The sequence below is a fragment of the Nanorana parkeri genome, unplaced genomic scaffold (genome assembly GCF_000935625.1).
Source record: "Nanorana parkeri isolate BGI_ZX_2015 unplaced genomic scaffold, ASM93562v1 scaffold1, whole genome shotgun sequence".
Classification (NCBI taxonomy): Eukaryota; Metazoa; Chordata; class Amphibia; order Anura; family Dicroglossidae; genus Nanorana; species Nanorana parkeri.
Window position 1 is genome coordinate 7,575,033 of NW_017306269.1, and position 17,263 is coordinate 7,592,295.

Sequence of the window (17,263 nt, forward strand, 5' to 3'; positions counted from 1 at the left end):
ATGGCATCTCATCCGAATTCCCTTTGAGCCGCAGTGTCCTTATTCATTAACATTAACAGAAAATCTCAAAGACAATAAAGAACAGTTAATTCTTACGTGCCCTGCCATGAATAATATTCACAAAGAGACAACTATAAAAGATCATTCCATCTGCAGTGTATACATCTACGGTTTTCAGCACTACAGCAGCAATAAATCTCATTTATTCTCTTATATTCCCACTGATACAATATTTACCACAGAGAAATAAATGAGATTGCTTGTGTTTGCAAGTGTGCCCTGGATATACAGGATTGTTTGTCAGCAAATATGTCTGTTGAAAGTCCAAAGCACATCCACAGTATTGCAGGCCAAAGGTTAGCAGAAGTGGGCATACTATAGAAGCTGAATGCAAGCTGAATATATTACCTTACTTCTATCAACAGAGATACCACAGGGATAACAAAGTGTGTCTAAAGCAAAAACCTTTCTTTGTTGTTGGATAGAGTGGTGAGGGGATAGAACACTGTCAAGTTTTTAAAAGACGACCTCGCTAGGAAAGCTGTTCTTTAAATGTATTTGTAAAATAAAGTGTTATAGAAAATAAAGACATCTAAGTAAATAAATGTATCTAAAGTGAAAGCTTATCTCAACCCGCCAAATCACAAGACAGAAATCCACTGTCGCTATCACAGTCTGATGGGCACTAGCAGTAACATCAATTACTATTAAGATCCACCCAGCTGCGTGAGTGACAGCTGGCTCTGCCGATATTGCGGCAGAGCCAGCTGTACCCTCCCAGTCCGTTTCTCCAGTCAGCGCTGGAGGATCGGGGAGGGGGGAATCCCTATAGGGAGCCGTGACTGACAGTCACTGCTCTCTGCAGGGAAAGGATCGAGAAGTGAGCGAGCGACGGTATGTGTTCGCTCACTTCCCAATCTATTGAGCCGACGTGTGACAGTTTCATTGTCACACGTCGGCTCGAATTATAAGGGTGAGTGATTTTCACTCGCCTCATAGTTCTCCTTTAATGTTACCTGAATTGGTGTTGATCTTGAGCAGTCCTTCGCCTTTTCCTCAAAGGCTGCACATATTAAGCTAAGCAAATGATAACAGCGTATAACCAGAAGTTACCTGCCTTGAAAGATGAAGATCTCAGAATCGGCAGCTAGAGACATTTTACCCAAGTTCTAAGCAACCCTATTGGCCATTTAATGTGAGTGGTTGTCTCACTGACCATTAGGAAGGTGTAAAGTGTATTTCCACAGCCAAATTTGAGAAAACCCCTCTATATGTTTGTTATGTGATCCTATTCACGCATTTCTTATCTTTAAGATGTTTTCCTAAAGCAGGCAAGATGGCCGATTCCAGGTTTTTCTCAGCCCATGAGAGACACGGTGATCTGTCCTAATGCAAAGGCGTAGAGACTGAAATTTGAGGATTGTGCTTCTTTCACTCACCTAATTAACATACAATGGACGAACCACCTCAGACCCCTCACAGCCTCTCCTAACATCGCAAAGAAAGATAAGCAAATAGAAATTTTAACCCTTAAATCCCTAACCCAAGTAAAAGCAGTTTAAAATGCAAGAAGCATTTTTTAGCCTATGCTATGTGAATGGGAACATGTTACAAATATAAAATAGGCGTTATCCCAATTTGGCTGCAAAAGTGAAAATATAATTTAAGAGATGAGACTGTGCAGGGCCAAGCTCAAGCTGTACAGAACTCAAGGTTTGCTTATAAATTCAGCTGTCTATATCTCTGGATCTACTGATTAGTGTGAGATGTTTTCACTGAAAGTAAACTCTGCTAATGCATATGCTCAGTTCAAATGCTTCACATTTGTGACATGTTTACCTTACTAAGCATACATTTTGAATGGAAGGTCCAACAATTTTTAGGCACATGACCCATCCCAATGTGTTGGCCTTATGCTGATTCCAATTGTTATGTAGATATAAAAGAAAACCCATCGTTACACATAATCCCTGAACCCTGAATCTAAAATAGCAACTCCAACAGGTGAATCCAATCCGTGACCTCCTAATGAGGAATGAGGCAACAATGGGACATTTTGTCTCTTAGAAAGGTGAAGGATATATTAGATGTTTCTGGAACCTGTGGATTATTTTCTGAACTGTAATACAGTGGACAATTAAATGCGCTGTAATTAGGGATGCACCAATACCAATACTAGTATCGGTGCCGATGCCGAGTACTCGTACTCGCCCAAATGCTCCGATGCCTACCCTGATACTTCCGGTATAAGGAAGCCAGGCAGCGTGTATAATGACGCGCTGCCCAACTTCCTGATTGGTCGGAAGCTGGCCAATCAGGAAGCCAGGTGCCGTGTAATGACGCGGCGCCCGGCTTTCTGATTGGTCGGGAAGCTGGCTTCATGCTTCCTCGTCACCTCATGATGAGGGAGCATGGAGCCGGATTCCGAGCCAATCAGGTAGCCGGGTGCCGCTTCATTACACAGTGCCCGGCTTCTTGATTGGCCAGAAAGCCGGCTCCATGCTTTCTCGTCATCACCAAGTGCTAATCAGGAAGCCAGGTGGCGAGTCATTACACACCGCCTGGCTTCCTGAATGGGACTTCCGGTACTCGGTATCGGCGAGTACCGGGGAAAAAATATCGGTACTCATACTCGATACCAAAATACCGGTATCGGTGCATCCCTAGCTGTAATGATTGGCTAAGGAGTTCAAAGGACCACTTTACTAGAGTTGGGATAGCCAATTTGCCAACCTCACAGACAATATTTCCACCTTCCTGAGGCACCAGAATTTACAAAAATCCCCGTCTATCTACAACAGCAGGCTGGTGTTGTAAGAAAGGACTTTTCAATTTTTGGTCCTCATCCAATCTAAAGGCTTGCCAAATGGTAACACGCATAGGGGCTTTGTGAGCAAAGCAGGGGACTGTATAATCATGGCCCTTTTGCTAGGGGTAGAAAATGCTGAGGCACATAGGGGCTTTCATTAGCACAGTAGGGGCCTGCAGAATCATGAACTTTTTGCTAAGGGCACAGCGAGTAAGATAATAGGCCACAAACTGGGCTACAGGAATGAATTGAGAGAACTTCTGGGAAAGTGGGGAAATCCCTACCCACACGATCTCCAAAAAATAATGTCACAATTGCTAAAGTCAGGAAGTTCATTTAGATTATCTCTAATATGAGTTTCGGACATCTGCTTGTCATTTTCCTGCGTTCACTTAACTCTCACTTGAGCTAGGCAAGATTACAATTTCTTGTCACATGGTTCTCTGTGTGAGAGTCAGTAAGGAGCCTTGAGAAGGTGGTATGTGGAATACCTGGCCTGCGTAGACACAAAGCTCTGCCACTGCTATTCTTAGAATGCCATATTTCTGGCAACACAGTGAGGTGGCCTAGGGCAAGTCAGCAATGTGTTCATGAAAACCAGGATTACCTTTGCAAGTTTGCATCTTGTCTAGGCCATATAGAAAAGGTTCATCAGTATTAACATGCATTTGACTGTCACAATTACAGAACATTAAGGTGACACCTTAAATTATATTTACAGCTGGATTTTATTACATTCTACAACTTCAAAGCAGCCTATTACTGCCCCAGCTGAAGAGGACAAATTTCTCTCGGAGAACGAGCTACTGTAGAGTTTGTGAGCCGGGCGGAAATTAATCAAGACAGGCTTTCTTTTTAATTTCCCTGTTCCTGCTAGAAGAAACATATTTTCACAGCATGTGTACATGTGCCTACACGCACAGCTCCTGAAATCTCATCCGTCTCAGGGTGGGAAGTATTAAACGATGGAAGGTGTGAAATATTATATTTCTCAGTTGAAGAGCCAATCCCTTCTTAAGTGGTTCATGGAGGCGAAGAATTGAGAACCAGAATTTACTTAGCACCAGTGATAAAAGAGGTATTCATTTAGAACGCATGACCACACAAATGCTTAAGTGACAACATACCACAGAGATATACAGTACACTGGATATACACAGACTGAGAAATAATATATGGAAGCTATGTGGAGGTTATGTAAACCTCTCCAAAGCCTGGTACTGATCTGGGGCTCAAAGGGGGCTGGCTAAAAAATAACAAGAATTAATACTGTATGCCCCAATGACAAGCCTATACTAAGGATTGTAGTCGTATAGTAGTATATAGTATGTAGTATATATATATAGTGTGTGTGTGTATATATATATATTAGGGCTGCGGAAACTAACAATTAATTTCTCGATTAAAATCATTTTGATAAAAAATGAAAACACTCCCCTCTCCGCCGGCTTCCGGGAGTCCCGTCGGAGATCTGGTGACGTTGATGTCAGTGACGTCACCGGACTCCTCCCCCCTTCCCTTCGTTAGCCGACGGAGCCACTTTGGCCAGTGAGGACTTGTTCTGCACGAGCACCAGCAAAGGCATTGGCCTATACACATAAAATACCCAGCAATCATGATGTTATCACTCACACACCAGCAATAAATCATTGAAACACAGTCATTGTAACACATACATCTTTAGGGGAACTATAGTTAGTAAAGTCCAAGTATGAGCATCTGTCTCAAGGCTTGTTCACACTAAATGCGGTGCGTTCCAGAGCAGTAGCTGCCGGAATGCTCTGGAACGCAACGCAATTGGTGTGAACAAGCCCTCAAAGCTAAAATAAGTAAATTTAAAGTAGAACTGAAGCCAAACATTTTGTTTTTAGTTATGGATAGGGTAAGGGAAGGTTAGAAGTTTTGTCTTTAATTTCATTTTAAGGTTGCTTACCTGGCCCAGTAAGAAGAGACAGAGAACATGAACTATTCCGGATTGCGGGTAGGTTTCTGTAGTGGAGTGGATGGGGAGTAAGGCCTACGAAATGAATTGCAGGTTTGTATTTGCCAGCGGAGAAGAACTGGGAAGACTGCACATGACTAAAAGCAAAAATATTTTTGACCATATTTTGGGATCAAGACACAAATGGATTTCACCAAAGTCACTTTAAAAATGACATTACATTGAATCTTTGGTTTACACGCACACATGGCCTGCTACAAGTTTCTGGAGGAGTGGTCTACACAGGGCCATGGACTCCTCTGGCATTGCCCAGCACTGTCACATGGGTAAGTCACATGTTCCTCCATACTTGGAGGTAGCATTTATTTCCTTCAGCTCCCAGCTCTTAACAGCTGGGATGCAAAGAAAAGTAAAGTATATGCTTGGGGCCTTGAGTGAGCTGTAAAGGTTGTTAATAACAATAACAAACAGATCTTAGGTGTGAAATGTGTTTCTTTTCTGAAACTTCATATACATTACTACAAATTGGCAGTTTTGTTACAGTGGCGTCACAAGGAGGGTGCGGCCTGGATACGGATGACACCATTGGAAGAGTGACACCAAAATGACTGAGTCACTTTGGTGTCACCCCCTCTATCATGGACCGAGAGCCCGACAGTGTCAGGAGAGAGGAGGGGACCAAGCAGCATACCTCATCCCGCCGAGTGAACGTCCCCTCCCAGATAGCAAGGATAACTTGCCACAAATGTGTGGCAGGGTTAAATTGTAATTCTCGTTAACTTGCTGCACACATTCCTGGCAAGTTGTAGACTTGCAGAACACTTGCAGCACAAGTTCTAGTTGACACTTTTTGAATTTGTAGCAAATTTGCTTGGCAAGTCTACAGCAAGAGTCCTGCAGGTCTTGGCAAGAGCTCTGCAAGTGTACAGCACTTTTGCAAAGCACGTTGATCTGGAGACTTGCAATGCAGACTTGCTGTAATTGTGCAACAGAATTGTGAAGCTTGGCAAGTCTGCAATACTTTAGCAAGTCATTTTCAAACTTGCAGCTCAATTGCTTGCTATCTGAGCTCCTCTCTCTGCTGGCGTCCATCACTACGATGGCCGCCAGCAGGCATCAATTAGATGACCGCTCTGGGTGTCACCCGGCCTCGGGACGCCCCTGTTTTGTTAGTTTCGAAAAAACATGTTATAAATATTTAAAGTGCAACGTAAAAAGCCTGCTTATTCTTCGGATCTTACACCCACTTTTCAAGTTTCCTCTTGTCAATTATTCCAGGCTATATGCAAAAATGCTTTGTGTTCCAAAGTCTGTAAAGAAACTGGAAAAGTGAGAGTGGGATCCACTCTGAAACCCAGTATAAAAACTTTGCTGAATGTGGCTGTAGTGTACTCAATCTAATAGTAAGGAGAACATAATGGCTGTTCCAGAGGCCTCCAATGGGAGGAGAGGTCATCCCAGTATAAAGTGCAATGCAGTAGGGCCCTTAATACACATAAGGAATGATGTCACCCAGGACATAACTGCAGCCATAGGTGTAGGCCTTAGATGACTTACCCTCAGCCTTATTTACCAAAGTGTGTAAACGTACATCTATCTGTGCAGCCCCTGAGCCACAGGTTACAGAAATACTTTACTGAAGACTTTCAATAAAGAAGCATAAACGGGTTCCAGAGCTGTATTCTGACGCTTTCATTTTTCTAGCTGATCATATAATACCAAAATCCCCGTAGTAGTGGTAGACTCTCCTAGCTAATGTCATAGGCTGGAGTTCTGATTTAGTCAGTGAACAAAATTCAGAGATTCCCAGTAGAAAATCTGCAGTCAGTCTACTGTAGACATAACCAGGACATCATAAACATTCTTAACCTATTTTAGGCTTGGATCCTGATTAAATCTGGAAGTCTGTTCAAGACTCATAGTTCTGTCATGACTCATGGCTGGATTTTAGTTTGATAAAAGATTTCCATTTACCCCTTAACCTGTATATTAGCACTCAACTGGGATGTACTTGTACTTGCTGCTAAGGAATTAGAACTCTTCCCACACTTCAAGACTCACAGCAACCTGCCTTTACAAAATAAGAGGGGCCTAAAAGAAAAGGAGGGTATTGTTAGCGGAAAGTGATTTTTTTTTCTTTCAACAGACGCACACCAATGTGATCAGCTCCGAGGTTACTTGTACAAACAAATGTAAAAAAAAAGTCATCACGTCGTGTAGGGCTGCCTTTCAAATAACTAAGTTGGGGCAGCAGTCCAACTGCTGGACTACACATTCAACACTCATTCACAACCATAACCAATGCTAAACCATGTCTGAAAGCTGTAAGCAGCTGGATGCGGTCTACCTTGGGTTGTACATTATTCCCTATCAGCTAGGCCCTACCCAGTGCTCTATATGGGGGTGATGGTGAGAGTCTGTCATCATTGCACACACTGCAACAGTAGGATCACTGCACCTTTAATAGTTATTTACGGTTTGTACTGCAGACTGGTGTTGGTTTTATTTTTTTTTAGTTTTGCTTTATCTTAGCCACCTTAGTACTGGAGCAATTTTGCCATTTTTGCACACGTACTACAATCTGGATTTTTGAAAAGAACATTACTTTAAAAACCCAAACAAGTATTTCATTTCCAGAAAGCAGAGGTCCGGTAAAATAAAATAAAAATGTTAGCTGCATTTATTTGTTGCATGATATTTGCGCAAATGTTTATTTAATCGATATTTTTAGGGGAAAAAACACTTAAATGAATGTTAGTGCGCACAAACACAATATAATACTCTTTTTTTGGTAAAATATAAAAGGGGGTTATATTGAGTAAACAGATACCAAACATGTCAGGCGTTAAAATAGCGTGCACCCGTACATTGGTGAAAAACTATGGTACTCAAAATTGTCCATAGGTGATGCTTCAAAAGCTTTACCGCTGATCAGTTTAAAATTATTGCTCTCACTCCGACATTCGCGGTGATACCTAACATGTGTGGCAACATTTGTTTATGCACACGTGCATGCCCTAATGTATAATTATGTAATAATATAACTAGTGGTGGAAGTCTTGCTTGCCTATTACATACACTGCACTTCCTGCTTTGTAGTGCTGCACAGCGATTGTGCACTTTTGTATCTCTTTGCAATGAAAAGTTTGCTTAGACTGCCTGAAAACGACTATCTCTATATGGTGCTAAAGCAACAATCTACATACAGTATATGCAAATGGCTGGGGGTGACATGGCTGTCAAAAGTAGTTGATATATTCTATAATTCATGATCGGGAGAATTTAGTTGTGATGAGCAAAAATAAGTCTTTATCCTTTAGATACTTTTATGCTTGGGGCCCAGTTTGTTCCTGCCTGGTCACACTTTGACCTCCATGGGACAGTCGGGACATGGACTCTAGCCAAAAGCCTTTTGCAGTTGTTATGAGACGGGGTGACCTATATATGTAAAATGCAGAATCAGCAAAAGCATCCCAAAAGGCCAGGATAGGACATACTTGCTAAATTACATTCCCTTTATGCTAAATCGTGTTTATTTCCACTGGGGATGTCATGGAAAATTAAACAAGCTGTGTATCCTACTGGCCGGAATGCCTGTGTTCTTTGACACTGTAGCGGCTGACATTCGCATGGCCCCTCTCCTGCTCCCTCCTCCATGACCCAAGTTTATTTCTCAGAGATCTGCAATTTCCTGCTGGATCTTCAGTTTTATTTTAGGATACTTTTCGTCCGTCTGTGAACCTTTCACAGTTCATCCCTAGTGTCTGATAAAGGGAAAGAATCCATTATTTATAAGCTAAGTTTAATTAGAATTTTCTGTAGATCTCAATAAAAGATACAGACTCATAAACGGATCTGCTACATTTCCGCTGGAAGCAGATGAAACAAGGTCATCTCTTGGGTTTAGATAAAAAGGGAAGATCTGTACCTCCACCAAGATAACTGGGACTATAAAAATGATCAAGGTTAAAACTGGAATTTTAAACTAAAAGTAGAGTGTACCTGCAAAGTCACATTTTCCTAAGTTCTACCTCACAATGGCTAGAAAGCCCATAGAAGCATCATTTCTAAGCAGTGCACTCCAAACTCCTCTCTGATGCCAAAGAGTTTTCTGCTGAATTCCACACTGAAACCAACATTTCTGGGAGTGTTAATCTCTGTGGACCCCCTCCCCCCACAGCTCTCGCTGGTTTGTCCTGCTGATATCTGGACCCTGAAGTGTTCCATCCTGCATATTTGTATATTGTGAAAGTACCATAATATCATCCTTCAAAATAATTCACTCAATTGTTGAGCAGTAAGCAGATAAAGCAGAGAGATGTTACACCACCATGTTCAGATATTAGTGGGATAAAGGGCCCACTGTCAGTCACGGCTCCCTGCAGGGATTCCCCCCTCCCCTCTCAGATCCTCCAGCGCTGACTGGAGGAACGGACAGGGGAGGGGGCGGGTACAGCTGGCTCTGCCTCTAGATAGGCAGAGCCAGCTGTCACTCACGCAGCAGGGTGGATCTCGACAGTAATGTCGGGATCTGTCCCGGCTGTGGCGGTCTCAGTATACTGCGAGCTCTACTAAGCTTTGGGTCACAGGAAGAGGTCAGTATATGTCCTCCTGTGACCCTTAATGGAACTGTGGGGGAAAAAAACCTTACTCCATAGTTCTTTTAAAACGTCATTAGTAGCACTATGCTAATTCCAAGTATGATACCCGAGCACATTTCACCTTTCCAAGCTCTCTAGTGATCAACTCTATAAATGTCAAAAGACATTACCCTCGTCCCACTAAAGGCTATGGGGATCCAATGATGTACCAGAAAGAGAGAATTGTTGAAAACAACTTTTATGTTGGGGGCACCACTAGGACCTAGGAACTGTTACTGTTACTTAGATCAGAAGTGAGAATTAGTGGCGGATATGCATAAGAATGCTGGCTGCAAAGCAATTAAGTAAAAGTTAAATCCCAGCTCCAGGCACAGGACAAAAAAAACCTTTGCAGTGGAGGTTGCCAGGACTGTGCAATGCAGTAACATCTGACTGGCTCATAGTGCTGCCCGGCTCTTGAATAATAAAAAGACAAACTGAATGTTTATATTAGCTTTACTTACAAATATATTTAACAATTGTTATTAATATATAACTGGATTCAATGTTTTCACTGAACTCTCTGGATTTAGGCTTTAAAGTTCCAGTATATAACTGCATTATCTTCAAATACAAATATGACCCTGACCCTAACCCTGTCGACAGAGACAGCAGTGTCACGTGTCAGCAAACAATTGGGTACCTGATGTGGACAGAAGTTTGGCTCTGTTGGACACCCTATTGTGGGGCCCACAATGGACATGTTATGAGTCTCATAGAATGCTGCTGTTCATCACAGTGAGGCAATACTGAATCACAAAACGTCTGAACCAGACACCACACAACCCAATTAATGTCCCTCATTAGACTCAAAATGGCTGCACGGGCTGTCTGAACTGGCCTTTGCTGCAGACTTATCTAGGGCTGGCAAAACAACAGTTATGGAGGAGACCTCTGGCATGGTAGAGGCTGACCTCTGGCTTTGGCCTTAGTACAATCAGTTACTCAGTGTGCCTGAATGCTTCACTGGGACCGAGCTGGCAGGGCAATGATGCTTTGCTAGGGGGAAGGAAAAAATGTTTTATAAAGTTTGTAAAATATTTACATACCAGACCTGTTATTTATTTAAAGCGCAAGCTTTGTTCTGAAGATCTCCCATCAGTACCCTGTTGTATGATTATTTACAGCATAATAAACTACTTATTGTTCAGATAAAAAGGAGTTATAATTTTGCCTGCCCTGGCAAAGGCCCAGCAATCAATTAAGAAACCGGAGCTAGCCTTCGAATTCTTGGGTTTCTGCATTCTTTGATACTGCTCTTTTACTGAACACTCATTTACATTGTTCTGTCCTGTTTCCACATGACTCACCCTTGAAGTGTGCTCTGATGGGACTTTCACATCGTCTGCAAGCTCTGTTAAATTGAGCATATCTGACTGTATGAACAACAAAAAAATGTTTTATTTAAACTAGGGTGCATTATGTGAAACTAAAGACGGGCTAAACCAACCCAGACAAGTTGATTTATGAAAAGGGAAAAAAATAGGTTTGATGCCAACAATAAACATCTCCCAGATAAAACAAGGTAATGGATTGGCTGGTGTGGCTCCCCCTTCGCTATGAATTTTGGGTCCCCTAAAGTGATGAAAATATGACTTTGTGTTTTGTATGGTGGCAATCTAAAAAAGTTTTAGAAAAACTGTAAGCTTTTATCATGTTATGGGCTTCAGCAGCATGTATTAGCCACAAACAGAGGAACAAGGGTGAATTCTGAAGTCTCCTCAGTTCTATACGGTTGCGTGTTTTCTTACAAATGAACTCCAGTCGGATATAAAAGGCACTCAGTGTTGTGACTCTGTAATCATTAACCACTTGCTGACCGGGGTGTTAAACCGCCTTCCTGTCCAGGCCATTTTTCAGTATTCAGCGCTGCGGTACTTTGACTGACATTTATTCCGTCATGCAACGCTGCACTGACATGAATTTTATACCATTTTTTGGGGACAGATAGAGTTTTTTTTTGGTGGTATTTATTACTATAGTAAGGAAAAATTACTGAAAATTAAAAAAACTTTACCCTATTTAAAATAAAACATTCATTATTACCCAATTTTTTGGAAAAATATAAAAGAGGGGATCACGCTAGGTAAATAGACACCAAACATGTCAAACCTTAAAATTGCGCACGCCCACGAAACCTCAAAAAACTATAATACCCAAAATTGGCCATAGGGAACGCTTTTACCGCTCATAAGTTTAGCGTTATCAGTGATTTAGGGCACTAAAATTATTGCTCTCACTTTGACGTTCGCGGCGATATGTAACATGTGTAGCGCAATTGTCATTTTTGCTCGCTGGCGCATGTTTACGTTTATATGTGCGTAAACGTGGGGGACTTAAAAAATTTTGGGTTTTTTTTTTACATTTTTTTATATGTGACCTTTATTTCTTTTTTACACTTAATGTTATTGCTATCACATAGGGGGCTAACAATCCCCCTACGTGATAGCACAGGCACACTGACAGGTCCTCTTTATGGAGACATCCCCTGTCACCTGGGGACCCCCAAAGAAGCTGATGAAGCAGAGATCTGCTTCATCAGCCTCTTCTCTGTCTATAGCAGCCACAGCAATCACAGCTGAATGCGGAAGTGATGTAATACACATCACTTCCGCATTCAGACATTGGAGGGAGATCAGCAAGGAGGACGATGCTCATCTCCCTCCTATCTTCTTCCTGACACCCACCCGAGTCGGACCCAGGCTGCAGAGGGGGCAGCAGAGCCCGGGATTGAAGGTGAGGGTGCAGGAGGGGGGGCAGCTAGGGGCAGAGAAGAAAAAGCTGTTTATTTATGGCGACCTGCCAATGGGAGCTTGCCGTCCGTCCGTCCATTTTTTTTACAATGGGCAGACGGCAAGCAATTAATACATCATTCAATTTATTTTAGAAATTCAAGCAGTGTAAAGCTGGGTATGCACCGGGCTAAATGAAAAAAAAATCTAAGATTCCTCCATCCATGCTAAATGTCATGGATGGAGGACTCTACCGCTGGGGCTTCTGACAGTCAGCCCCAGCAGCTGTCAAAATACCTGAACATTGCCTGCATCTGATTGGATGCAGGCACTGTTCGGCCCACAATTTTCTGCCCAGATCCTTTGATTTTTAAATTGAAGGATATATCGGGTGGGAGCTGGCAAATAGGTCCACCCACTGAGCGAAGTTCATCGGGTTTATTAAGAATCAAATACATTTGCTCTGTGTATTACAGGCTTGAGTACCTGAATTTAACCCACAACAGCAGGGCTGGAGTGTGAGAGGAAGAAGCAGCACAAGGAGCCAATCAGTTCATGTGCTGACAAGAATCATGCTGAGAGAAGAGAAAGTAGACTGAAAGAGAGATGAGATCATCAATGTGCTGCTTCTCATTTCACTGTCCAGTCACAGGATAGGGCAGGTCCAGGACAACCTGGGCTCGGAGAAAGTGGGTTGGAAGAAGTTGTCCATCACACAGAGGACATCCAGCAGCAGAAAAAAACAAAGTACTATTCATTTCTTATTTGGCTTTCATATCTTATTTTTGTCTGGAGTTCTGCTTTGAATCCGGCATCCCCAGCACTCCTTCAGAAGAGCGCTGAGCTATAAATCTTCCAAGCTACATGAGCTTTCTCAGGCTGACTCATTCATATGCATTGCAGTGACGGGCTAAAGGTTTCGACTCCCCCAGATATTTGCATCAGGGATATGCTGTCAGTATTCCTGACTCAAAGCACTGACACTAAATCTTAGGAAATTGGGAAGGAGTGAGTCACCAATCTGCACATCATTAGCATCTCGGCTACCACAAAGCCAGCAAACCAAAAAGAGCCGATAGGCAAATTATATGCAGATATTGTAACGGAGATTTCATTGCAGTGTTTTTCTTTTAGGAACACTATAAAAAAAAGTAATAAGGGTAATAACTTATTCAGAGTATAAAGTGATCATTTCACATTCTTGATGACAAGCCATCAGTTTGTTGGGAGTTACTGTTTTTTTAAAACACACTTAATGACTAATTTAAAGTTTTTTGCATTCAAGAAGCATAATTACTGTACTGTCAGCAGAGCTGTCAGATGACACTTTGAAAATGCTTACAGAAGTAGAGAGCAGAGTGATGACCTCATCAATGTGTTACATCTCCTTCAATGTTCAAACACAGGCTGGAGGCAAGATAGCGACCATACTGCGTTTTTAGAAAAATTAGGTATCTAAATTGTCTATGCTGAACAGTGTGTGTGTTGATTAAACAAATGATATGCTGCAATCTGCTTATAAAAGGGCTTTGCTTTTGCAGATCGACTCATTTTCACACAGTTGGCTCAATTGATAAACCTAATGGCCACGTACGTCATTGGTACCACGGCCCTGCTGGGACTCTTCACTTTTGTAAAGTCGGCAGCCAGGTTTACATTGGAAGTGATCCTCCCTGCTCTATGGGACCGGGAGCGACGCGTATTGCATCACTTCCGCTCCCTGAACTGTTATTGCTGGGCTATTGAAGCCGAGCAATAAGCTACTGAAGTGCGATCTGCACTTCAATAGCTTATCTAAAGTGTAAAGGTGACACTAGGTGTCTTTTGGATCCCCAGTATCACCTTAAAGAGGACCTGCCACTGCCAATATGCTATCACATGGGGGGCTTGTAAGCCCCCCTATGTGATAGCAATTAAAGTAAAGTAAAAAAATTAAATAAAATCTAAAATAATTTTAAAAAATGTTTAAAGTCCCCCTGCGAGCGCATACACTCAAACACACGTCGGGTCGCCTATTTACAAAAACAATTTGCAATTGTAGGGCAATATTTACGCACATCTCTAAACTGATGACTTGTGGGGGCTTTTAAAGCACCGCCTATGGACTTTTTTGGGTTACTGAATTTTGTCGCCTTTTCACATACGCACCCAATTTTTAACCTTAGCATTAGTTAATTTTTCACTAAATTTGGGGGTTTGATAAAGAGTTGCGCCAATATCATGCAACATAAAAATGTTACACTGCCACCATTTTATTCTACAGGGTGTTGGCTTTCAGAAAATATATCGTGTTTTGGGGGTTTGAAGTAATTTTCAGGCCTAAAATGTAGATTATATCATGTGTCAAGAAAACGAAAAGAAAAAAGGCCTTGGCAGCGAAAGGGTTAAAGTGACGAGTTATTTTCAGCTGTCCAATGAGATTTGAAAATTACAGTCACATGGCTAAAGTAAAGATTCTTATCCTAGTATTAAAGCTTTGCGAATTGTGTCTATTATCTGTGCTCGGTTGGTCCATATATAAGAAATAAAGATCTGCGCCATTCATTATTTTTGTTACAGAGGAACCCCGGCCAGAATACATTTTGGAATATAATGGAGAGCTTTGGACATCTGTCAGGCTTTATGTTTTCTTTATTTATGTTGGGAACATTTTCCTTATTTCCTGTCCTGGTGACTTGCGGTCACCAAGCCAGGAAGCGAGGGGAATTCTTTGCAAAGCATAGAAAACAATAAAAACAGTCTTAAGGGGGAAATGTAGACCTTTTTATTGCTGGGCCCCCACTGAGGTGATCGCTTCTCACAGGTGGTCAAAGGCCGGTATTGAGGGCTACAGCAATACAAACCCACCATTCTCCTTAGGGCTGCAGCTAACAATTTTTTTCATAATCAATTAGTTAGCCGATAAATAGCTTTGATTAATCAGATAAAAAAGCAAAAATGAATACCGTCATTTATTTCAAATAAAATACACAAATGCAGCGTTACAGACATAACGCTTACTTCAGAATAAAACTGTATGCACATTTTTGAATTTGCACTGCACTGGAACGCAGGGCAATGCAGTACCGCGTATTCCAGTGCAGGCAATCGCACTGCGGACTGGAGGAGCATTGAAATGAAGGGCACCGCAATGCACCTCCTGCAGCAAAAAGCAAAATCTGTCAGGCCGAAACTGAACATGACTTCTCCCACCTTTTTATATTTTATTTTAAATAGTTGGATGTATTATATTAGACATTTTAATTAGTTTTATGGATTGAAAATAATGTGAATTGTAAAACTCTAAGCCAATATAATAATCAACCTTTTATTTAAAATAACACACTTTTTTTTTCTATTTTTTATTTTATTTAACTTTATTTTATTTTTGTATTTGTTATGAAGGAAAAATGTCATATTTGATGCACAAAAAAATAAATAAATCTAATTTTCAACTAAGACTTTAGTCAAAATATAGAAATTCCCTAAGAAGAGATCCGGTTCATTTTCCTCACACTGGGATGTCACGTTAAAGAGCACATTTATGAAGCATTTAATGACATTCTCCAAATATTCACTGCAGGCGAATATTCCTAGTGCATGTTTTTTAAGTGAAAATAATTGATTCACCGCCAGTGAAAAGTGTTTGGTGAAAGTCCCTATCACTAGTTTATAAAGATGCCAGTGAGTGTGGCAGCCTTTGATGTTAGTAGAGGGGATGTACAGCTGAAAGTGAAAAGTTCTTCCCTCCTCCTGGTATATATATTATTTACATCTCTGTACTGAAACAAACATTGCAGAGCGATTTGACTTTGCTCTGTGGTTAGCACGGGCCAATATGCAAACCAGTTTCTTCTTTCACTGCTGGAAACTTAACTGTGCTTTTTATCTTTTTTTTTTTAAAGGTTTGAACAAAGTTCCTCCAAATGTCAGTGATTCATCAAGAAACTGCTCAGCATCCAGCTGTGCATTCAGTTCACAATTCCTAAACTGATCCCGCGTGTAGTTCATATACAGGCAGTCCCCAGGTTGTGAACAAGATTGGGTCTGTAGGTTTGTTCTTAAGTTGAATTTGTATGTAAGTGGAAACAAGTACATTATTTAAGTGCAACTCCAGCCCCAAATCTTTTAAAACTTTTGGATAGCATAGGGAAGGGTTAACCCCCCGTAATGTTTGTTTTGCCGTATGTGCCCCTATTCAGAAGATTTCACCTCACTTTCTGTCCCTTTGACAATTGGATTTTGAAAATGTTGGGTTGTCGTGGAAACAAGGATTGGTGATAAAGCTTCAGTGGAGACACCTTTTTCCAATGATCACTTTTACAGGAGTGAATTTCCCTTCCTAGGGGTAGCTTTCCTCTCACTTCCTGTTGTCTCAAAGACAGGAAGTGAGCTTAAATCTTTCTAAAGGTGGCCATACACTGTACAACCATCGCAAGATTAAAAAAACGTACGATCTGCCCATCTTGGACAGGCAGATCGTACTCTCGATCATCGCAAGCCCGCCCCCCTGAGGGGCAGGCTTCCGATGACCGCAATGCCGAACGGGCAGTGTGCGGGTGCGCGCACCGGCCCGTTCGGCATTTGTCTCCCGAGCACCGTTCAAACCATCCGAAAATCGTACGATTTTCGGCTGGTTTTATAGCGTGCTCCTTAGACAAAAGTCGTGCGACCGTACAGTAGAAACGTACGGGACCCCCTGGGGACCCCCTCCAGTACAGTAATAGCTTCTGTTTGTAAGTAGGGGTCATATAACAAATGAAATTAAAACAAAAATAAAAAAATCAGTAGGAAAAAATTTGTTAAGAGGAGAAGGTGAAGGAGGAGTTACTTAGGACTGATTAGGGTAAAACGAGTTAAATAGGAACAATATTATAATTTTTTCTAACTTGCCAGATTGTTCTAACTGGCATCATATGCAGATAGAAGAACCCATCCCTTTGCTCCGTGTTACTTTGTATCTTCCTATCTTGCTTCTGAAGAGGGTGTCAGTCAGTTTTATGACAGCGGCTGCATTTACACAGTAACTCCCGGCTGTTATTTTGACAGTCGGAAATTCCCGACACATGTGAGAAGTGGAGCAGCAGCAGGGCAGGAGGACAGGGTGTATTACACATACCGTGTACTAAGATTCCATTTTTTGGGGGGTAGGGGGGGGGGG

General features: G+C 41.7%; 1 protein-coding gene across 1 annotated transcript in view; it reads right to left on the bottom strand.

Moving 5' to 3' along the window:
- Positions 1-17,263, bottom strand: part of THADA (THADA, armadillo repeat containing) — a 454,862-nt gene that overhangs the window by 19,527 nt on the left and 418,072 nt on the right. The gene's annotated exons all lie outside the window — the stretch shown is intronic.